General features: G+C 41.6%; 1 protein-coding gene across 1 annotated transcript in view; it reads left to right on the top strand.

Annotated features, from left to right (window-relative positions):
- The first annotated feature begins 262 nt into the window (after positions 1-262).
- Positions 263-24,284, top strand: part of NCK2 (NCK adaptor protein 2) — a 132,130-nt gene continuing 108,108 nt past the window's right edge. The window contains exon 1 of the mRNA XM_072326637.1: positions 263-421. The gene's annotated coding sequence lies outside the window, so the exon portion shown is untranslated. The remainder of the gene's footprint in view (positions 422-24,284) is intronic.

The raw sequence follows: 24,284 nt of genomic DNA on the forward strand, positions 1-24,284 counted from the left end.
CACTGCCATTCATGTCCCTGATATGTGCCTGAACATCACACTGTTTATATGACTGTGTTCATTCAGTGAACGGAATATCATGTAAGGATGCACTTAGGGCAAGTTTAGTGCTGGGTAAAAATCAGCCCGCAGCTAAGATACTGACTGATTCTTAAGGGGAAATAATCAGTTCTTTGTAAGAAATAGGAAATGCCTACTTTTGCATGATCCTTCTTTTCGGCAGGGCCCTGCAGAGCCCCCTTTGACCACCAGAGGTCAGAAGCAAAACATCGCAGCCCCACCACTGAGCCCTCATTTCCTCTATCGCTGTCCTGGAGAGGGAGAAGCAAAGGAATCAGCAGAAATGCCGCTTCATTCACAGTGAGGAGGATGGAGACAGTAACACGAAGGACCGCAGGCGACGGAGGCGGAAGGTGGCAAGGTTAGCGATGCGGCCAGCAGCCTGTGGGCGTGGGAACTGGGAGGGCGTGAGGGAAGATGGTGCCCTTCATACTCCACTGAATATAACATGGGTTTGTTGACATTTGCTGCCCTTATGTATTTGCTTATTCATGAATGCCAATATAGGAAACTTTCTGTGTTTTTCAGGAACGCAGACAGAGCCTAAAAGCCTCATCAAAACCTGTGTGGATATTAAAATAAAATAAAAAATAATAATAATAAAAAAGGGCATTTGCAACTTTCCTGCAATTGTGCTTTTATTCTTTGCAAACACATTTCTGGAACGCTAAAAAAGCATCTGAGCATAATAAGCAACCAACAGAGCGAATTTTCCCAGCCGCAAAGCTTGGATCAGCTCACGGGTGAGAAATAAGACCACGTGATCTCACTGACCAGCCGTAAGGCAGGAAAATTGGAAAGGCTGCAGAAAGCTCAGGGTGGAAATCGGCTCAGATATATCCATACTGTAAATCTTTAAACAGTTGTTTAAGCCATGAGCTGTAAACTCTGCGCAGACCATTTGCAGAAGGAAATGTGCTTTACCAGGCAAATTACTCGTGGTGTAACTTGACCTCCTCTCTTTACCTGTTGGAGAACTGTTGTGGGTACAAAGAAAGGACCGGGGATGGCAAAACAAAATGATCATTTCTTTTATAATTCAGAGAGCATCAAACCAAGCAACTGTGCTGCAGAGAAGGCACCCTGGCTCTGCTGCAAAGCACTGACGTGTTCTGGCTGGAGCTCTGTGCACTGTCACTTACTGGTGGCCAGGATTAGTCATCTCCTGTGAGGAACACACAAGAAATGGTGTTAGACAAAAAAAGAATGACACTAATGAGCCAGAATGTCCCAATTCCCTCTGCAGTTTTACAGCTCTATAACACACATGCTTTCACTATGAGTATAGAGGAGTAATTATATTCATATTTTGCAGAAACAGTTGCTCAAAGAAAGTTTCATAGTCTGTTTTTACTAAGACATAAGGCTCTTGAATAAAATTAGGTTTATTTCTCAAAATTGGTAAAACACGTTTCTGAGCAATGACTAAAAGTGTGCTTCATCTTGCAGTGAGCTATTACATACCACTCTGAAAGAGAAGTTTATTACTGAGATCCTGACAGCTCATTAACTACCTTACTGTGCTATAATAAAACTCCCATCACTCTATCTTCACAGCATAAGAAAAGATAAAATGAGCAGACTGTTTACATATTGCATTTGATCAACAAGCGCAGAAACACAGGCCCCCAAGGCTCAGTTCACTGCTACAGCGGGGTTGAGATGGGACCTGGGAAATGAATTCCTTCTGCAGAGGAAGGTCATCCCACCATGGCTCCTCCCCATCTGCCTTGCTGAGGCTCAGATGCTAGGGTTAGCTTCAGAGCTTCAGCTGTCATTATTCCTATTATCTGACCTTTGTGGGAGGTGTAATACAAGGAGCTTGATTCTTATAGTGCTCAGCTGCCTCCATCAAGGTCTACTCAACCACCACATAAGTTAGGATTTCTTCCTGCCTCCCCATGTTAGGGGCTGATGGGGTTAGCAGTGATTTCTGAGATAGCCAGATACTATTGTTGTTTCTAGCAGTTCTCCAGAGGAGCTGGAAAAGACCTTCAAGATCATCAAGTCCAACCACCAACCTGACCTACTGAGTCTCAGACAGCTTCCACCTTTCCCTTTTGCTGATCTTGATTCTAAAAATCTCAGGTAAAAGAGACTCGGAATTTTCTAAGATTTAAATGCATCTCCACTGATGCAAATCAGACCATTTATTTTGCATCCTCTCATAGCAGACAGAGAGGAGTTTGATCTCTCTCATTTCTATGATAACCCTCGATGAACTGGTGACTGGTTTCTGTCCTTTCCTCACCTCCATCCTCCATTCTTTCCCAGAGTAAGTACAGCAAAATCCTAGAATCTAAGCACAAGTAACATTCTGTAATTCTCCTATCATACTTCATTTTTCCCTCAGTTCTCTTTGCAGCTTGTCATATCTGTCTCTAAAGTGTGGCTATCAGCCCTGGGTAGAGTAACACTCTAGCAGAGGCCTTATCATTATGGATCAGAGCACGTTAAATACACCCGATGCCTTGCACATGACATTCCTGCCAGAAAATCCAAGAATGGGAGTTGCCTTTTCTGCAGCACCATCACACACGCATTTTTTCATTTGTGAATCACAGTAATTGCCAAATTCTTTTCCACTTTACTGGTGATTTGCTGTTAGTTCTTTATTGTGTATTTCTGTATTTAAATCTTATGACTAAAGAAAGCATTTTGCGTTTCTCCCTACAGACCTTGAGTCACTTCTCCAGCCTGTCAAGATCATTTTAAATGCTATCCCTGTCCTTTGAAATACTTGCATCCTTTTCCATCTTGCTGTCATCTATGAATATCAGAACAATATTTTTCATTCTAACTTGCAAATTGCCTAACATGACTAAATCTAAGACAAATCCACACCAAGCATTATTAGAAACAGAACCCAGATTAGCAAAAAAAAGCCCAGTTCTGCAAATGTTTTCCCTTCAGTGTATGTGTCCACTTATAAGCTAGGTGTCTAAGATGCCGCCACAATAGGTAGAGGCAGGAGAGCTATGTTACTCATCTGCAAGTAACTACACAGTGATTAGGTGTATTTATCTCCAGGCTCCCTTGGCTGCATGGGCTAATGGCTCTGCTCAGCTGTCCTGAGGTAGTCACACAGCAGTGCCCTCAGGGAAGCCTTACAGGGCAGGCAGGTCTGACACAGGAGGTCCACTCCACTTTGAAGTTGTTCCTGGAGGTCAGCCAGGAGGCATTACAGGCAGTATTAGCACCTTTATGTGGACAGAATCATTAAGCCCTGGATCTCACTACAAAGGAAACTGAGAGAGCTAGGTTATGTGTGGACATCTACATGGTAAACAAGAAAAATATCTCCGCACCAATCATGAATCTGAAGCTGAATATTGTCATACCTATCTTCATTTTTTTTTAGGGGAATGCCGCATAGAACAGCGTGAAAAGCCATATGAAAGTCAAAGCAAACCAAGTTTGTTGTTCTCCCTGGGGCCAATTATTTGGTCAAAGACTGAAATTGGACTAGTTTGATCTGATTCTTCTTGATAATCCCACCATCTCTGGTTTTCTGTCATTATACTATCCTTTAGGTTCTCCTGTGGTGTTTTATTAATAATTCCCTCTAAGCCGCAAATTTACATTCCCTGAGCTCTGGTTTTCAGGACTCTTCCTTACCTTTAAAAAGATGTGCCGTACTTGCTATTCTGCAATTCTCTGATATGTCCCATAAGTTCTTGAAGGTGATTGTTGGAGAATCAGAAATGGCTTCATTTAGCCTCAAAGCTTCTCCAGCTTGTGTTTGCCTGAGTGCTACCAAATTGAGTAGTTCTGTTTACCTACATGTTGTTTAGCTTCTCCTTTTGCAAGTTCATTCTGCGTTTATTTTCTACTATCGAAATTCACTGTGGTATCAAGTCCCAGATATTCCCTTCCTGTGATGGCTGAGACTGATGAGTACTTCAACTATTGTTGTCCTTCTCCCTTATGAGCTGTTGAACCTGTGCTCTCTTTTCTCCTTGTTTTCTTGTATTCCTCAGTGTCCTCCCTGCTTCTTACTGTTTGTAACATGTTTTACATCTTGGTCATTCTGAATTTTATATTACGTACTATGGATGTGATGACTGGTGGAGAAAGACTGTTGTTCTTTCCTGAGGAGCAGGTGCTGGAGTCAGTTACTATCAATATTATCTGACAACAGTATGAAAACCAATGATGTGGGTTTTTATCTTTAGTGTTATATTACTGCTTGATTACTTCAGCAATATACATGAAATGGTGTATGAATGTTCTTTCTGCAAGATGTGCTGAAGAAGTCTTTACATGGCAATGGACTATATGAGGCAAAATTGAAGGATACGGGCAATACCCCTGATGTAATCATCTTTAGTCTTGCATCTTTGCTTCCAGCATCTGCTTTCAGGTCGTTGAGATCATTTTGTCATCACATTTTTCCTTATACTCATTTCAAATAGCAATCCAGACAGTAAAGATAGCTATTAAACAAGGTCATGTTGGGAAAAAAAATAATAAAAAAATATTAATTTATTTAATTAATTCTGGTTAACTCCAAATATTTACTCAAATATTTACTCAAATAAGAATTTCTTAGAGTGCCCGGCAGTAAAGGACAGATGTATTTGCAAAAGGCAAGTAGCCCTTCATTTGGCACGGTTGTGATTAAAGCTCAAAATTTTCTTGGATGCAATCTTTTGAACTCCAAATCATGGCTCACATGATAGATTGATGCAGAAAATGTTTACACTTCATTATGTTGAAAGATGATGGATAAGTTTGCAACTGCATTTGATCAGTGAAGTGTAGGAACAGGTCAGATGAAGTCGCAGAGAGAGCAGCTGGAGAAATGAGGACTGAAAGTTAATTGTGGCCAAGATTAATTTCCTTTCTTTGGCTGTGTGGGAGAAGGGTTTGAAATTGTTTGGAAGGTGTTTTTAATTTCAGAAGACAGTAATAGTACTTAGCACTGCACATGACATTGGGCACATAATTTTAATCTATAGAATTGCGATGCATTTTCCAAACACTGTTGTTAATCTTCTTGCTAAGCTTCAGAACAGGAGGCCTCTAACAATCTAGTGAGCTGTTGCTTTGCCCCTACTTTTCCTACCAGTCCGCAACAGAGAATCTTATAATGATAGAATCATAGAATCATAGACACATAGAATGGCCTGGGTCAAAAAAACTGTAATGACCATCTAGTTCCAACCCCCCTGACATGTGCAGGGCCACCAACAGAATCATTAAGGTTGGAAAAGACCTCTTGGATCATCCAGTCCAAACAGCAGCCCACTCCCACCATGCCCACTGCCCATGTCCCTCAGTGCCACATCCACATGGTTCATGAACACCTCCAGGGACGGTGACTGCACCACCTCCCTGGGCAGCCTGTGCCACTGCAGCACTGCTTCTTATGAGAAGAAATATTTGCTAATACCCAACCTGAACCTCCCCTGGTTGTTACCTCTTGTCATCAGTTTAACTGAAGTAAGCAATGTAGTTTACATTTATCGCTGTTCCACACACCAGTCAAAGATGTGGCTTCTGGTGATTAATGCAGCTTATTTCCTTGTGTTCTCCTTTGTTTCTATTTTTGTAACAATTGGTCATCCTCTCACTGTTACCTGGGAGAAGAGGCTGACCCCCACCTCACTACAGCCTCTTTGAGATGGTTGTGGAGAGATATGAGGCCTCCCATGAGCCTCCTCTTTTGGAGGAGTTCCCAGTTCCTTCTGCCAGGGCCCCAGACTGAACATATTCCTCAAGGTGCAAGCAGTTCCAATGCAGAGCCCTACTGTCCTCACTCTTTGGAGCTCAGACTCAGAAAGCCCCCTCCTCTCTTCATATCATTGGAGAAAACTGTAAATGGGTTCTGTTCTCCCTGGGGAATTATTTTGCAGTCCAAGAGACCAGACAGCATCATAGCCTCTCTTGGATAAGCATTAGTTAATTGGCAATTTGCTTAGACTGTAGGATTCTGAACATGAAGTCTCCTTGCAAATTGTTCAAATATTAGAGAAGTCTGGCCACAACCAGATGGAGGCACATTGGAGTATCTCTCACCACTTCTTGGCACTGTATCAGAATGAATACCCTGGTATGTAACTCCTCTCCCATCATGGTTTTCATGGTGAGGAAGCCTGGATGAGCAGGCCTGATGGCACCTTCCACCCACATCCCCAGCCTGGTGAGCTGTGACCTTGAAGCATGCACTAACACCTGCCATGCAGTTCCTTTGTGCATCTGCTGTGTGCAGAACAAACAGGCATTTGCACATGAAAACAATGGGGAAAAAGAGAATAAAATCATTTCCTATCAGGTATGTGCAAAGTGGAAAATATCTCTGCTTTTTGGCTCAGTAATGTATTGCTTTCTTCTTGCTCTTGCATTACAAAATGACATCATAAGAGATTTTCATGGTCTGTTCCATAAGAGCACATAAAGCGTCTGGTCAATTGGAGCGTAGTATCCACTCTGTATCCTCCGTATTCTCACCCACTGAAAGCAAAGGCAAAATTCCTGTAGACTTCAATGAAGCCAACACTTTCTACTTGTGTCTTCGCCATCATTAAGCAGAAGCCATTTGGCTTTAGACACCGAGTGTCTCATCATTCTAAACAAGCTGCCAAAAGACAGGAAAAAAAGAAAAAGAAAGAACCTTTTTTCAATCACTTTCATTCGTTAGGAAATCCTGAGTTGTACACAAACCTTTCAGTTTTCTCAATATGCGTTCTGTCAGTTCGTCTCCTCTGAGAGAGCCCAATTATGCATGTGCTGCAGCCACATTTTCAAACAGTCATTCCACAAAGTAACCGATTTCACATTGTGGTTGCAGCATATCAAAAATGCCGTTTGCAGTATTTACAACTATTGAGTATTAAGAGGGGCATTCACAGAGCAGATGAGCATCCTTTCAACTAGTGTTTGTCAGTTTGAGGTACTTCTATGGAGAAGGGATTTTGTAGAAGGATGGGTAGCTGTGTGCTGGTGTTAAGTAGGACAATGACTTTTCTTGAGAAACACAGTTAGATGTAGTCCTGATTAAATAGCACATCTCTCAGCATCCAGTAATGGTGTAAAAGTTTCAAACAATATTTGTCACATCAAAGTGACTGGAGCCAGCATGTAGCACAGATCCTGCTCATGCTACACAGGCAAAATAGCCAGAAATTCTGGCTGCATGGTACCTCCTTCCATCACGTGGCTTTGAAATCTGAAAACTTAAGGGTTGAGAGCAATTGTTTTCACTCATACTCTGAATGGAAAAATAAACACACATGTAAATGATGACATGGCAGTGTTCAAGAGGTGTCTGGATAGGGAGATAAGAGATATGGTTTAGGGGTTTTCTGTAGGTATGGTAAAGGGAGGACAGTTGGACTAGATGATCTTGCAGGCCCTTTCCAACCTTGTGATTCTATGATTCTATAATGATATCTCATATAATTCTGATGTTTCTGTACATTCAGAGTTCTGTGCATTTAAATAAAAAAGTGCAGAAAATATTCAGAGCATTACTGCACCTAAGAAGCCCAAATATTACTGAAATAACATTAATGAAATAAGGTATTGCTATTTTAATAAAACCCTGTAAGAAGAATCGCTACTTCTTCTGTAATTCTTTTCACTTAGTGATATCAGCATGCCTTACAAAGAAAAGCAGTATTAGTATTGCTATTATAATTACCATTATCGTTGGCCAACAAGAAACATGCATGTCTGCACAGTGCAGATGAACCCAATCAATGAATGTGTACAGAGCAGAAATACCTATAAATATTCATCTATTATTTTGGTAATACATCACATATCAACAGAATTGAAGTGATTTTTAGAAGGGGTGAGGGGAAATTATTTTCTTCCAGTTTATTCACTCGATACAGATGACTGGTGATAAAGGACAATGGCCTTGAAATCAGCATTAATCTCTGCATATGATTGATCATTTAATTGTAGAAGATTTTCTTGTCTCTAAATAATCACTAGTTGATACAGAATTGTACTTGAAATTTACAGGGTAAACACCCATCGCATTTTAGACATCACAGAATAGCCAAAGATATAATTATCTGTTCATCATTGGTATTGTTAAGCATATCACGTAGGCACTGAAAATAAATCCCCAAATACCAAAACCTCAAGCAGCATCCTAATTGAAATCAAACAACCTTCCTACACAGGTTACCGAGTAACTTAAAGTTAATATATTTAGCCACAAATGTTGCTTTGTGTTTAAAAATAGAAGCATGATCTGATGTTTTTTGGTAGACTATTATGTTGCTGTGAAGAAAAGCTGACAAGATGGGAGGACACAAAGAGACAAACTTCAGTAGTGGTATTGCTAGACTATATTATTATTTTTGGATTAGGTGTGAGTGATGGGTTTAACATTTACGCTAGAGATCAGTGTGGAAGGGTTTCATCCAATTCTTCTCGATCAAAAAATGGCCCCTTTTATGACCTCTCTAAAGAGTGATGTGTAGACAAGTTGTGGCTAAATTATGTGATACTGCTAAAGCTGTTGGAAGATGACGAAGGTCATTGTGGGCAATGATGAGTTGCAGCACCCAGTAGAGAAATCTTCCTTGTTCAGATTTTGCCACCATTAAAAACAAACAAACAAACAAAAAACAAAAACAAAAAAACAACCCCAAAACTTTAGAGAAATAGGAAATATGTTTGGGAGTAGAGCAAGTGATTACCTTGTTCAGCCAAAATCTTGCCCAGAATGCAGTTGGTAACCATCTGCCTTTGTACTATTTGTCTGCGGCTCTGGCTGTGCCTGACCTACATGTGACTCTTACGAGCAGATGTGTACCGGGATACAACAGATGAGAGAACTTAAGCCTCTGCCAAAAGAACTCCACACATATTGGGAGGGATGAATACCAATAAATCAGGATCAGATGGGATTCATTGTATGGTTCTTTCAGAGCAGAGAAACAGTTGAATACTTTTATCTATTAAATGAAACAATACAAGATTTAATAGTAATGTGCCTTTCTGCTGTATTTGTCTTAAGCCATAGCACAATGCTCGTGTCCACATGGGACCTTTTATTTTCAGGGCATTAAAACATGAATCACAGGTTTGATGCCTGCAAATCAAGATCCACCAAAATGACATTAATTCCATCCTATTACCTCCCACTTAGCTTGTATTTATACTTCATTTAACTTCTATGAATGCATGACTGAGGCATAACATCAGAGTTTGTGGGCTCAAAGTATATATTTAAGATATTTCAGGAACTGGATAAGAGAGGGGAAGGTGATAATTGGAAGGATTAAACACAGAAGCGTTGAATGCACACGTGTTGGAAGGGGGACTCAAGGCGTACATGGAAGATATGTGACAGAAAAAAACAGGGGAAGAAATGCTGTGCTGTCGGCCAGCATTATGTAGAAATGGGCATAACCACGTGTTGAGTTGGTATCCCATGTCTCTGTGATACAAAGCAGCCTGTAACTGTTAAAATTGCAGGAGATGGCTTTCTGTGTTAGGTAGTTGTAGCTTGGTCAGCCAGAGAGGGCCTGTACAGAGGGGTTTTAGAGGGACAAATGTTAAGAATGAGAATTAGGGCTGTATATGGGGCTGAAGCATCAATTTCATTGTCTTTCTAGTATTAGGTTTATGGTCCCATACAATTATTTTAAATGTAGCGTGGTTTAAATGGTTACAGCAGCTTCTAAAAAAGCTTCATCTAAGGCTTCATCTGACCATCTCAGAATCATAGAATACCCCAGGTTAGAAGGCACCCACAATGACCATTGAGTCCAACTCCTGGATCCACACAGGACCACACAAAAATCAGACCATATGTCTGAGAGCACTGTCCAAATGCTTTTTGAACTCTGGCAGCTTGGGGCAGTGACCCTGGGCAGCCTGTGCCAAGGCCCGAACACTCACTGGTGAAGAACCTTTTCCTGACACCCAGTTTGACCTTCCCCTGACACAGCTTTGTGCCGTTCCCTTGGGTCCTGTTGCTGTCACCAGAGAGAGGAAATCAGTGTCTGCCCTTCCGCTCCCCTCATGAGGAAACTGTGGTCTGCAATGAGGTCTCCCCTCAGTCAATTTATGCAAAGAAATATCTCTCTCTCATCTAATATCTGGGTGTACTACATCACCAGTTAATTTATCACAGGCAGTTCATATGCATTTGTATCAGCTGGATACATGATGCAGTTAGCTACAAGATTCTAAACAGGAACGCCAGAATTTTTCTTAAGGAAAACAAGTGGGCAAAAAAACAGAAGCAAAACTGATGAGAAAATAGAATACATTTGATTTAATAATGCATGCATCCTTTCAAAGGCAGATGAATAAATTTAGAACAGAGGGATTTGTTTCCTTTTTGTAATACCGTGATTATTAGTAGCAATAGTATTAATTTAGCTCTGTTATTTTAATCCCAATATGTTTTCAGAATCAGAGATAAGTATTTGGTGTCCTTGAATGCAAATGAAAGCTGTAACACTTCAAAAAAAAACCAACACAGATTTTCCCTAACACTGATTTCTTCCCTGCATTAATGTGCTGTAACAAATCCCTGTATTCCCTCCTCTCAGTTTAGTTCTGCACCTACTGCAGAATCGACTGAGATTCCCAAACCTATATGATATTATCTAAAGGGTGAGCTATCCAGCAAATTATGTTACTCTGTAGTCAGCTGAACTAGGTTCTCCCCAGGGCTCTCACCTCCTGGTTTTTGGGCTCCCAGCTTTGTCTGCACGCATATTGCCCTTTCCCAGAGATGCACGGGAGCTGAGGAGCGATGCTGCTCTCTCTGCATATGTTTGAGGAGCAGAAGAGAGCTAGCTCTCCAGTTGTGCTGTTTGGATTACACCTTCTCAGTCTCTCTGAGTGCTGGTGGTCATGCGGTTTTGACAATCCTTTCTGTTGACAGATGGTTAATATGCAGCTAATACTTGTGTAATGCTTCTGGTACCTGCCCTTGGTTGGTTAAGTGGCTATTTCCCAGGGGCTCAGCTCATTTGAAATGCGAGGTAAGAGGAACTGTAGTGTCTCATTCAGAAAGCCCAGCCATTTTGCAGCTGAGAGACCTCCAGCAATATTTTAATCCTGCATTTTTCACAAGGACTACAAGGCCTTCTAGTTAACCTGATATTGAAAGTAAGTAGCAGCAATTTGTAGAACTCTCTGATAAAATTATATCAAAATGACAGTCTCCTCGGCAGAACAAGGAAAAATTGCAATGCTTTATTCTGCACTAATGATTCAAGAAGTATAAGTAGACTTTCAGAAAGAAGGTTACTGTGTGGTTCTTATTTGCATTATATTCTTGTAGGTTTCAATACCACCTTTATGCTTCAAAATGTACATAAAATCACGAGACAATACATCGACTGCAGCACTGAGGAAATAATCCTTCTTTTTCACTTGAAAGTTTGCTTAGAGGGCTAACTCTTCTGCTGAGGGTGACGCACCCAGAGAAAGCATAGCCTTATCTATGCCAGAACATTTTTGACTGAGCCCCAGCAACCACAACCAAACCATTAAAATGGGTTCAGCAAAGTTGGTGGTCCTTGATGTTTCATGGAATTTGGGCCAGACGCTAATTTCTGTTCTTTCTGAAAGACAGGTTGCATTTCACCTCACCTAAATTCAGGCAGCTACAAAGGAGATGTCTCTGTCAGAGCCATTTTCCTACCCACTCTTTTCCTATCAGCAGAGAGAAATGAGCCCTTCTCACTTGTGATTCATCTTGTCCTAAGGTAATCACTCAAACCAGATCAGATGAATCATGAGCTAGAAATGCATGTTTCTAGCCATTAGTCTAGGAAGGGAATCCTAGTTTAGCTTAGGTGGAGGCATCTACATGGCAAGTGCCTCAGGTTAGGTGAGATGAATGCTCTCAAGTGTCTCTACAGTGTTTCTGTGTCCTTGGTAGAGTAGACAGGTATGATTTGCCGTAATAGAGGAAGTCTCCATTCAGACCAGGATCTTCCCATGTCATAGTTTGCTACAGGGCACAGTCCCTTTCTTTCTGGAAGTCAGAACAGAAATAGGGCAGCTTCTCCTGCAGTGATAAAACATAAAAGACAGAAGCGCTCTCTACAAAAATTTAGGGATGCAATGAAATTGCACCCTGCCTCTCTAGCAAAGGATTCATTTTCTGTATTCCTGGAAGGAACAGAAGGAAAACATTGTGGTGATTTAGAACAAAGACCCTTTGTACCTCTCTGCCGTGTGCTTATTTTAGGGTTGTTTTTTTTATTTTCTTGGTCAGGGATTTATTTTATCTCAGAATGAGGGGAAAAAAAAAAAAAAAAGCAAACACAACAATAACAAAATATTTTAAATGGATTGATAAAATCCAGATGCATCTTCGAAGGATAATAAAAGTCTCAATTTCCTTTTGTTTTCAACATATACCCTGTACAAAAATATAACCGACGAGAAAAACAGAGCTCACCTCCATACTTCTGTGTTTCTGGAATTGTGTCTGTACTTATTACTGGCATCTGCTGCTGGTGACAGATCTTGAGTACAATCCAAAAGTCCTGAATAACACTTGGCTTTCATTATTATGGTAAAAAATTGCATTTGCAGGCTCACGGCAATTAGCAGAAAGACTGTATTTTGTTCTGTGTGCCCTTTACTTGCAGTAATCCAATATTGAATTGCCTCAGAGGGTCTCAGCAATAACTGGGTCAAACTCTCTCATAACTCTTTCTGCTCGACCTGGAAAATTGACACTACCATCAGACTGCACGATATATATTCATACCATCCAAACACTGTGTGTATTTCAATCTAGCACTCGGTTCTCTATTTATTCACCCTCCTTTAATGATTTATTTGAAGTTTGTCTATACCTCTATTTTTCTAAACCTATTTAGCCTCTAGATAAAGACCACTTAGCTGCTAGCAGAAGCAAAATTCATCTTCACGCAGCATTTATAGTGAACATGTTCTAATTAAGTCAGTTAAAGTAGCTATCTGCAATTCAGCATGTCTGAACAGTTCTTCATTCATCAGTGATCTCCTGTAAACATTCAGGACATCTTGACCTTGACTGGCTCTGAGTGTAGAAAATGCAATATGACAGAGATTCATGGGCTGCTTCTTGGCAGTAGGGTGGCAGTGTTTTAAGCTGCTGCTCAAGTTGTTTCCTGTCACTATTGGCAAATGACAGCTAATGGAGACGACATGGAGACTTCCTGGCAGGAACTAGGAGGTAGGAGTGAGGGATCTCTGTAGAACTGGAGACGTGAGGTGTTACAATGTGAAGTCTCTATCTAAAACTTGGTAAACGCGATTGTTCTACTGTAAATATAGACCCAGATTCAAGTGGTGTAGTCTTGCCCCGTGCTTCTACACCTGGTTTTGCTTTTTTTTTTTAGTTCTAATTTTATACTGATTCCTAAGTTCTCAAAAGTTAGTGGATATACAACCAAAGCTTCTTCGTTATCACACTTTGAACGTTTTACTACCTCAGTGAGCAACATTTTCCATTTTGGTCGTAAAGAAAGTAAACATTTTAGTAAATGTTAATATCTAGGCTTCTGAACCAGCAGAACAGGTTAAACTGAATAATGGGTTGTTTGTATGCATGAAACCAGGTGGACAGGGAGGAAGTATTGCTGCACACGTTCCCACGTTTTGCCCGGTGTCCAGAGATTAAAGCGATCCCCAGAATATGTGAAATCCAGAATTCATTCCTGCAACAACCAGAATGGATTTGAACCCACATTTAGTCCCAGCAGTTCCTAAATAACAGGCTGTGTAATGAAAGGATACTGCTGTTAATGCAGCTCTTCTTCATACCTGAAAAGCTACTGGCATCCTGGTCTTACAAGTCCCAGATGAACTCCCTGACCTCTGCTCTATCCATTTTTCTCTGCCACAGGCAGAATTTATATTTAACCCATGAGTTTTTGTACAAAGCAAGCACTACATTCTTCACTTCCTTCTCTGTGTTTTGAATGATGTCTGTATTTTGTGCTTCATTTCACGAGGGATTAAAGTCTTGAAATAGATTTGCTAGGTTTTCCGTCAGCCTGAAGTGATAGTTGTAATCATTTGCTCCTACAAGGGAAATTTTTAAAGTTTCAATCTTGGCTCATGTTTTCTAGCTGTTGTTTTTAAATTTTTCACTTTGAAGGATGAACTTGAGAATCAATTCTTTAAAAAATCCTAATTTCTCTTTGCTCTGTTCATTATACTATCTGCTGTCAACTGCCTTGAGGTTTGGTAAGGTTTCAGACACTGAATGTCCTTGCCAGTTGAGACTAAGCTTAATAATTTAACAGCTCTTTCAGTGTTCAAAGCCAGGAGAGTTTGAGCTGTTAAGCTTGCTAGTTGTGCTTGTACAAAGTCCTATATTATAAAGGAGAGTATGAAATGTTCGTAATTTCCAATCTACCAAAGCAGCCTCTTTGCATTCTGCTCCTATTCCCTAATGTTAAAAACTGCTAATTAAGCAAAACGAGCTCAGCTACAGCATTATTAAAAGGAATTTTGCTTAAAATTTCAGAAAACACTCCAGACGAAAACTTTGAAAGTGAGGTAAAGTAAGATAAATTTACTCTAAAGGATAAGGACAGTGATATAATTGAGACATAATCAGTGATATAATCTAGATAACTTTGGCGTTCATATACACGTAGTGGATATGTTTCCTGCATCTCATCCCACCAGCAAGAGACAGTTGAAGACAGGTGGATTTTACAATCTTATCCACACTCCACTCCATGAAAGCTAAGGATCACAATGAAAGAAGCATATTTTTCATGCAGAGAAATCACAGTTAGATATTTCCTCCAGCAGCATATTTTCCCTCTCAGTGATTGGCTGAGGATACATCTCCCTCTGAAGGGCTGAAGTTAGGAAACAATGGGGATCCAGAGAGAGGTAGCAGCCTCAGGCTTTTCTACAAAGAAGTCTTGATGAACATCCTGTGCTTGCCTATTTTTATCTCCATTGTGCTCAAAAAAAAAATAATTCATAAAACTCCCTATTAAACTAAAGCATGAGAGCAGCTATGGGCAGGAAATGAAGGTTTGATGATATTTGGTTAAAGTTACGACCAGCCTTTTGAGGTCTGTGGATAGTGCGATGAAAAGTCAGACTTACGTGCATTTGTAAAAGAAAAGCACACAGATAAACAAAACAAAAGCAAGCAAACAAAAAAATAAAACAAATTTTAAAAATCCCTCACTGAAAACTATTTGCATGAGGTTGTTTTTTCTTTTCTAACAAGAAAGAAGCGATGTGATTCTGCTTTTGATCCCATTGTCAAGTAAAGGCTTCTGCTAGCATCCCCTAAATGCAGTAAATTAACAGCAAAATAAATGAAGATTTGGAGCATGGTGCTACATAGAAATCTTACTTGTGAAGGTGATATTTTTTATGGCCTGAGTGGCTGAGGCTACTGAGGATTCAGTGTCTTAGCACACATGTAAAGGCCTTACACCATTTGTGAAACCCTGATGTCTCCCATCCTGCCTCCATCAGCTGCTCCAAAAGAACAGAACTCTTCAGAAGCCCAGTGTTACATCTGCCAGCATTATGTGCTCTACCCATCCACAGACTTCAAACAGTGTTGGACACTTGCGTTTAGTAATAGGCTTCCAGAGACAATGGGGTACCACTGACTCTAATGGTACCCAAGATACTTCGCATGCAATCAGCCGCCTAGATGGAAGTTCCAAAAGGCTGGGGTCCTCACCAAGAGTCCAAGCCTACATTAATCCTCAAGCAATTCTGATGAAGCTAATAAAGAACAGCAAGATGTTAAGGAAGCTAATACTGATTATAAAATTAAAGGGAATCCTATTTGACAACTAAATCTTATTAAAGTAAGCAGGTGGATTACAAACAGCCTGGCTGATGATGGAAAAGACATGCAGAAAATGCTCTGTAAGCCAAAAACAAGTGAACACAGAACAACTCCTGACACAGCGTGAGTGTTAAGACTTGTTAATAGGTCAGTTACCATGGTGGCTGGGTCTGTACGTGGGCAGATGAATCAACCATCCCTTATATGTCTTAGTTATTTTGTAGTGGTAGGAATTTGCCTGTTAGTTACATTCTGACATTCATACTGAAGACACTGACACCTGTATGTGAGTTGGTCACCCTACATTACAAACCAATATAAAAGGACTCAAGCCACTGGAACTTGTTTTGGATGTTCCCTTGATAGGATGGGAGAGATGGGAGAAGCCTTACAAGTATCTGTTCTTCCTGAGAAACCACCAGAAGGTGGTCTGCTGAGGTAGGCATGGATGTCCCACCCAAAGACACCAAACCTGATAGAGCTGGAGAATTAATTTCTCATGCTACGAGGAGGGATGCCACAAAACGTTCAGTTTGTTGTCTGAATATTTCAGGCTCTTTGCTTTGAAGAAATGCCCATCCTAAGGAAGCAAGTTTGTTGAGGTTTGCTGGACCTGCACTGATGTAACAAGCTGTGGTTTGGTGCAGTACCATGAGTACTGAATTTTATTTCACTGGGAGGGAGACTATCCTTGCTCAGGTGCCGTGACTTGTAGGGCTGGCTGCTCAGGTGCTCTGACTTGTGGCATGCTAGTACCATGTTCCCAAACAGCACACCATCTGCCACAAACTATGTGACATACCTGAGTAAAAATCACACGCTGCCTCTAAGTCATCAGAAAACAACAACAAAACCCACCCCAAACCCAGCAGCCTTACATTTTTACAACATTCCTGCTATAGAGTGTGCAGCAGTAGATGAAAGGCAGGCTCAGAAACTGGTTTTCAAGTGAAGGGGCACTTGAAATGCTGTGAGAAATGAAGACAGATGGGATGTCTCACTGTGAAAGCGCTCTGTTATGCCAATGCCCAGCCATTTCACTGAGATAGACTGCAATAGATAGGAGATGCTGGGGAGGGTGAGGTACAGACAGCAAAAGGGGGTAACCGAACACACTAGAAGATATTAATTATAATGTTTTCCCATCCTGTTTGAGCAAAAAGCAATGTTATGGGGGAAATTTATTCCTGCAGATTATCTACTTTCCAAACCAACAGAGATTCAACAAAGACAGAAATAAATCTATAATGTGTGTACTATCTATCTACGTTCCGAATCAATACTAGAGATGGGCTACCAGTGTGAAAAGCCAGAGATCCAGGCCAGAGATGCATGCAGTATTATGGGGCCAGAGAGAAATCTATACCCTCAGTGTATTTATCTGCATTCAAAGCCAATATTAAAGCTAGTTTACTCATGTGAAAAATAAGTGCTACATAGTTCAGAGGGTGAGAACACATCGATATCTGCAGTGTGGAGATGTGTGCTAAATACCAAGGACTACCTTCATGCCATGCCTATCTACAGCATCTCTGCTGTACAGAGAAATTCTATGGGCCCCTGAAACAGTTAAGATAGGCAGCTGTTTTTTCAAGGACTATTTATGCTTTCCATTCATATTCTTACAAACTTCATTGGGAGCTGATGAAAGTTACTGTCTTGGTGCTCTCTCCTGTCTTGGTGTTTCCTTAAGTGCCCATCACAGTGGCACAAGTCCTGAGGATAGTGGAACTGGTGTGTCACTTGCTTCCCACCACCATGACCAGCAGTAGCTTCCTCTCGGCTCTTTGCTGCTTGCCCTGCCCTCATCTCATGTTACTCTTTAATGTCGAGCCTGATCTTTTCTGCAGTTGGACTCTGCTCCATTGTATCCGATCCACTCAGGTTTGTTTGTTTGAGAGCAATACCTGCTTCTTTGGCTGGCAGCCACAACAGCAGGGCTGGCACACCATTGGCACTGGGAAAAAAGTTCTTCGCTTCGCACAAGGCTTGCCCAGTCCTGGGTTTCCCTGTCTCAGGCCCTCACACTCCTTTATGCACACTGGCACTTTATTGTCCCCATGCACAAAAGCTGCCTCCTGTTTGCCTGCAAGCACAAGGCTTCACAAGCTGCCCTGCCCTGCTGTTCTCCTTTATCCCCCCCCCCCCCCCCCCGCCTCTGAAAGCGTTTTTCTTCTTAGCTTATCAGCACCAGGAGGGGTTGACAGAGCTTGAGCCCTTACTGTTTTCTGTGGCTGTAGCCTCACCCCCCTTCAAACACCTGTCTTCTTGTTAAATTAATTCAAAATCAATCAATAACCCAATCAGATAAGCCATGTCCCTTGCTTTGCACACACATTTATCTTGCTTTGGTTAATATCCCAACAATGAGTCACCAGCCGTTTAGCCTAATTTTGGGAACTCTCACAATGGACCAGTCTGTTCAGAAGCTCAATGTTTATTTTCAGTGTCAACAAAAGAGACGTTTCTTTAGAAAAGGAAAATGTCCCACTCAATATATTCAGGTGCTGATGAATATTTATCCCCAAACACGCATCAAAATGATTTTTCATAAGAGCAGTTGAGTGCTGCTTACAAGAGCAACTTGCAATCTTGTGCAGTATCAGTAAAGCACAGCAAATCTATAAGGGAAAGACATATTCCCCTATGCAGCCCTAGGAATGCTCTATGTAAATGTTGCCGGTTATCTGAGCTGGGTTTAGTCCTGAACTTGAACCTGATAAAACAAACACTTGTTAAAGATTCGGGTAGAGCTCTCACTTCTTTGTCTCTCAGAAAATTCTTCGCATGTATCCAAATGAAGGTAATCAAAGAGCGCTGTGCGCCTGGCCCCTCTAAATACTTTTTACAACTTCTTTTTTTGTTGTTCCAGAAAACATTGGCAGATCACTGGTCTGATTAAGTTTCTGCTGTGAAGTCAGGAAAAAGTATTTCAGAATTCTTGGAGAGCAGACTGTTTTAATGGCTATGGGAAGACACAGTGATCTTCCTCAAGAGCTGTATGTAACTTGCAGGTAGCAGGTAATGTTTTCTGCCACGGGCACTACAGGTAATGACAGAGTGCAGTTTGCAGGTTCATACATTGCAACACTGGAAATGTGAGCATGGAGAGAACACACACCATTTAATGTAGGCAATGTCCTAACCAAGTAGGTTTTGTCTTATTTACCTGCTATGAGTGTACTTTTCCAACACTAGAGCTGACTTCTAGTTTCATTCAGAATGTGTGTGGTAGCTTCATGCGTGGCACTGAGCCCTACATTCCTGGAGAGCGATTCAATGCCAAGTTCACATATTTGGTTCCCCTGTGGCTCTGGGTGAGTCTGATTCTCCAAGGTGAGTGGCATTGTGCAAGATCGAGGTCCCAGCCCACCAAAGCTCTTAAATGTATGATTAATTTTTAGTCCCTTTGACTTGACTAAACTGCTCAGCTGGATTCACTCCCTGGCACTTAATCTTCCTGCTCAAATTTCAACATTAGCAAAACGAGGATAACTCTTTCTTTAATACAGAGGGATATGGTGAGCATTAATTAGCTAATGTATGTGGAGTGCTTTGGAGATATGAAGGCTATCTAGATGTTAATTTAGGCAGATAGTGGAAGACGTAGAGGAAAATAATTGCTATCTCTCACCTGTGTGCAGTTTCAGAGTAGCGTTTATTCCCTCACCCACTGATGAACAGAAACTCAGCACTGAGACAAGCCCACGCTCAGGAGACACTCAGAACGCTCTTATCAGATTTAACACACATTTCCATTTAAGGGAATGCAATCAGCTTTGTATTTGCATTTCCCTTGCAAATGAGCTTCACTGACTCCTCACAGTTGGCTTTGCACTATCTGCTTCCCATTTTTTCAGTGCTGTGATAGCAAACTGTCTCAGCACTGTAGCACACTTTCATCTACTGTGTATCTATATTTAATTATGAACCTGGCAAGGAGACTCCAACGTTGGTGACTGGCAGATTCTCCCAGGTTCCTGTTTTGAGACACTGAACTGGGGGCTGTGCAAGATTTTGTTTTGGCCAAGTGCTTATCTCGGATCTAGAGATAAATAAATAGAGCACATAAAAGGAACTGTTTTATCTCACTTCACTTGGAGTTGTTAACACAAGATTTGTGCTAGAACAAGCACTGTAAAATGGCCTTGGTGAAGAGGTCCCTACAGTTGGCTTGGAAGGCCCATAGCAGCGGTGTAATCTCTCTGAAACGGGATGTGTTGGAATTGGAAAGACACGACTGCCACCAGATTGCTTTCCCACATGACAGAAGTAACAAAACACTGTATATCACAAAGCTGGGTGTCTCCCCTTTCCAGGCAGGGAAAAGACAAACAACATGGTTCTGGGGGCTCCCAGGATATCTGCCCAACATTTCCAGCCCACCCTCTCTGTCTGAGCCATGGATTAAGGCCTACTACTGAGAAAGGGTCTTCTCACCTGAAAACAGAGAGCAAACACTAATATAGTGCTTTACAGTGAGCTATCCCAGTTTGTGTGGGTCTAAGTAAAGCAGCAAGAGACCTAAGCAGGGCTAAAATAGAGAATAAGGACAAAAGGACTCTGGACAAATCCCACATAGTTCAAAATCTTGACAAACTGTTTCTAGTCCAGGTAAGCCTGAAAGGGGCTGGTGCTTCTCAGCTCGGAAATGGCTTGAAACCATTTGGGTGGGGCTGGTTCTGCCCAGTGACCTATCAGAGTACCATTACTGAGCAGGGATGAGCAGCGATAAGCACTGAGGAGGGCACAAAACACGGGGGTGACCATGAGGTGCAGCTCTGCATGCTGCAGCTTTGCTCTTTGGCTTGAACCTGCCCATATGTCTCTGGGCAGAAGTGGCAGCTCTACCCAGTGTCCAGGATGATGAGAAAATTCACCTTAAATGGAGCTGCTACTACCTGAAAAACATTATAGGTATGTCTGAGCAATAGTGAATAAAATCTCAGTGACAACTGTACCTGTATGCGCTGATTTACATTCTCTCTTTCCCTAATGAAAAAGCATCAAGTTTTATTGCTAGTGAGGTTGGTGTTAATAAAAAATAAACACTCTGGAGGAAAATGTAATTTTTATCTTCTTTGTTTACCAACTTACGTTAGGTTCTGGATTAATTATTTTCCATTCCTAAAGTGAACTGCTGCTATGTAAAGGGATGAATTACATCGCTAATACAGCAACTGCATGAGCCTTCTGACTGATATGTTGTGACTTTATGGAAATTTGCTTTTTGCCAGCAACGGGGATATCACCAGTGAGGTAATTGGAGCCCAGTTCATGGAGATAACAGCCATATGTCAGGGATTACAGCTAACACCAGAATTTCACCTGTGGAAGGCTTTGCTGACTGTTTGCAAAATGAAGTTTACAGTCCCCGAGCATAGAACTAAGTTCAAATATTTAATTGCAGCAGACAGAGCTTACAACATTAAAAGCGTTATGTAGAAATCCATACAGTAACATCGTAAGAACCTGCCAGTTAGTGTCTGCATTAGAGCAAACCAATTACACTGTTACAATAAGCCAATCTTTTTTAGAATTTACTACTGGCTCATCAGAAGCAGAACATTTCAGAATTGATTTTTGTTTATTTATTTATTTGTTTATTTTTTAATGCAGAACCTTTCAAAAGCTCAGCTGTTGCTTTGTTTGTGTGACGGCATCACCTATAGGCTCTGCTTGAGGTTGCTAGATATAGTACAAGCAGGAAAAAAGAACTTCAGCTCAGAAACGAACACATCAAAACAAAGATAAATCACAAATGAGAAGCAGTCTGCACCTCAGAGAGTTTACAGTCTCGGCGGGCAAGGCAGGCACAGGAGAGAGGAACAGAGGCAGCGTGTTGAGGTGGGAATCCATGTAGCAGCGGAGGAGCTGTGGCACAGAGAGATTACATGACTTTGGCCAAGGTTATACAAGAAGTCTGAGCAGAGCTGGGAAATGAGGCCAGAGCTCCTGAGACCCTTAACCACAAAGCAATCCTTCCTACTCCATGCAACTCTGTGCTCTTCTTCCCCTTTTCAGGCAGAAAAATGTTTCTACTGAACCACTTTGGTTCCCAAAATTCCTTCAGTTATTTTTCACTCTGGGATTTTAAACCTTGGCAGTCCCCTTTTCATTTGGACTCACCCTCACATAGTCTCTGTTTTTGACAGGTCTATTTTCAGATGTTGCCTTGATAACAGCCATCACCAATGAGCTTCTCAGAGCAAGGATGAGACAGTGACAATTTGCATGACTCAGTTTCCCTGCCTGAGGGAAATATTATTGCATATGTAGGAAGGAACTGGGTAGTCTCCCATGACACAGCACGTAAGAGCCCTTGGTAGGCAGTCATTTTTGCAGTCCTATGGCTGCTGGAATCCAGTGTGAACATTCATCACCAGGAGAAGAACAACAGAACCTGTTCAGTTCTGCAGTCTCACTCAACCCTGTGAGATGCAAGAAAGGCACAGATGAGCACTTGGTGCCAGAGCACAGGCACCTTGTTCTTGTCACCCTGTTATTGTCACCCAGTTTTTTGTCACCCCATTCTGTCCAAGAAGCTGAGTGGAGTCGGGTGAGTGTGGCTTGAATGGGTCTGGAGCTGTCTAGGAGGGATCTGGCATCACCTGATGCATGACAGTGATACGGAAGCAAGATGTCATCCTATACAAACCAGTTTACACATGGCTTCTCAGCTTAGCTAAGCACTTTGAAGAGAGCAACACAGTAGCATAATTACAGAGATTCTGTGATCAAAGCTGCTTTGCACCACTGAGACGTACCAGCTGGTAGCCTAGAGAGTACTGCATGGATTGCATGCAGCAATCCTTGCCTTGTGGAAATGCATATGCATGCATGTATAATAGATACTGCAAGTACCATACAGGTAGCCAACACAGTTCTCTGGCTCCCAAGTCATCCAGGTGGTGCGGTCATGTTGCAACATTCACTTTGGGGATAATTAAAGGCACCAGACATTCAGGCAACTTGCAAGTGACTGCAGAGTAAGACTTCAGCGTTCATGTTACTCATCTATTCTAAATACTGAGGGTAGTGAAGGATCAGCTCAACTAGAAAAGCAAGGTCTTCCCAAGTGGGAAGAAAAGAAAAGGTATTTTCAATAGAGATAGATAAAATGCAGGAGCAGAAATGTTATTTTTTGTCAGTTAATGATCTAAATTCATGCTGAAGAGGGAAGTAGGAAAATGAGCTTACTTCTGACTGCTACATCAGCAAACCCCTGCGATAAGTGTTGTGTGCAGGTTTGTTATTGGTATTTGCTGTGTAGATACTGAGGAATGTCACAGCAAGGACACCAGCTGATCCAGGAAAACCAGTGGAAACAAGGACCACAGAGTGAGAACAGTGCTTGCCTTGAACAGCTTTTGGAATTCATCCCCTTCAGGGGCATTCAGTGGCATCTTGGCCACCAGGAAGTACTTCTGTATGGGAAAATTACTTCAAGAGAAGGCATCAAACAAAGAAAGAAAAATGCAATTTCTTTGGAGTGTAGATGTTGCTTTGTCTCACCATAGTGTAGACGTGCTGTTACACAGTTGTCTGTGTTTAGTAAACATCGTGACTTAGATCTCCTTTTGTCAGTAACAACCTCGCCAGAAAGCTGAACTCAGGGGAGCCTCAAGCCATCAGATGTCCTTGCACAAAACAACCATCATGAAGGAGAGGAAGAGACCACAAACATGACTTGGACAAGGTGGTTTATGCCCCCTCAGCACGTTGCCTACATGTTCGCAGCTCTGCACACTAACTGTAATTCTAGCAAAATCTTACACTCTGGATGTTCGATGGCAGCCCCAGGAGACGGTGGAATACAATGCTATCAACTGAAAGGTAAGAAGTTGACTTGCTAGGTCATGGCTGTAGAATGACATCACGAGACAGACGTGCTGAATGCACAGGGTCTGTGTGTGCATTTGGACTGAACCAACAGCCCTAGCCCAGCAGTCTGTTTCAGGGTGCTGCCTAACTTTCAGAACCGCTCTTCTTTAATGAGTTATACGCAACACCTCAAACATGTGTTCAGCACAGAAATGATTATTTTGAGACCAAATTTCAAGCTTCAGAACCCGGGATGTGTCTACACAAACAGGTGCGGATGAGCGCCTTCACTTTGCATATTCTGAAATGCAGGTGGAAGAGAAGCACACCTGCAGTCACCCAGCTGGGTGACATGTTCTTAGATGATGTTTAAACCATTGCCTTTCACCTTTCCCCTCCGAAGAAGACAGAGAGAACCACACAGTGAATGTTAGGGAAGTGGTTTGCTCACTTTACTTACTCTTCCACCCTTTTTAACCTCAAAAATAGAAAAGCCTTTTTTTTTTTCCTAAAGCCTCCCCAAACCCAGAATTCACTTTCAGATCAGCCTTCATGCCTTGAAGGGAACATAGCTGCAGCTGTTATGTGTGCAAAAATAGGAAGTTATCTGGTCATTTTTTCTGGCAGCCTTAACTTT

This window comes from Excalfactoria chinensis, chromosome 1, assembly GCF_039878825.1.
Source record: "Excalfactoria chinensis isolate bCotChi1 chromosome 1, bCotChi1.hap2, whole genome shotgun sequence".
Lineage (NCBI taxonomy): Eukaryota > Metazoa > Chordata > Aves > Galliformes > Phasianidae > Excalfactoria > Excalfactoria chinensis.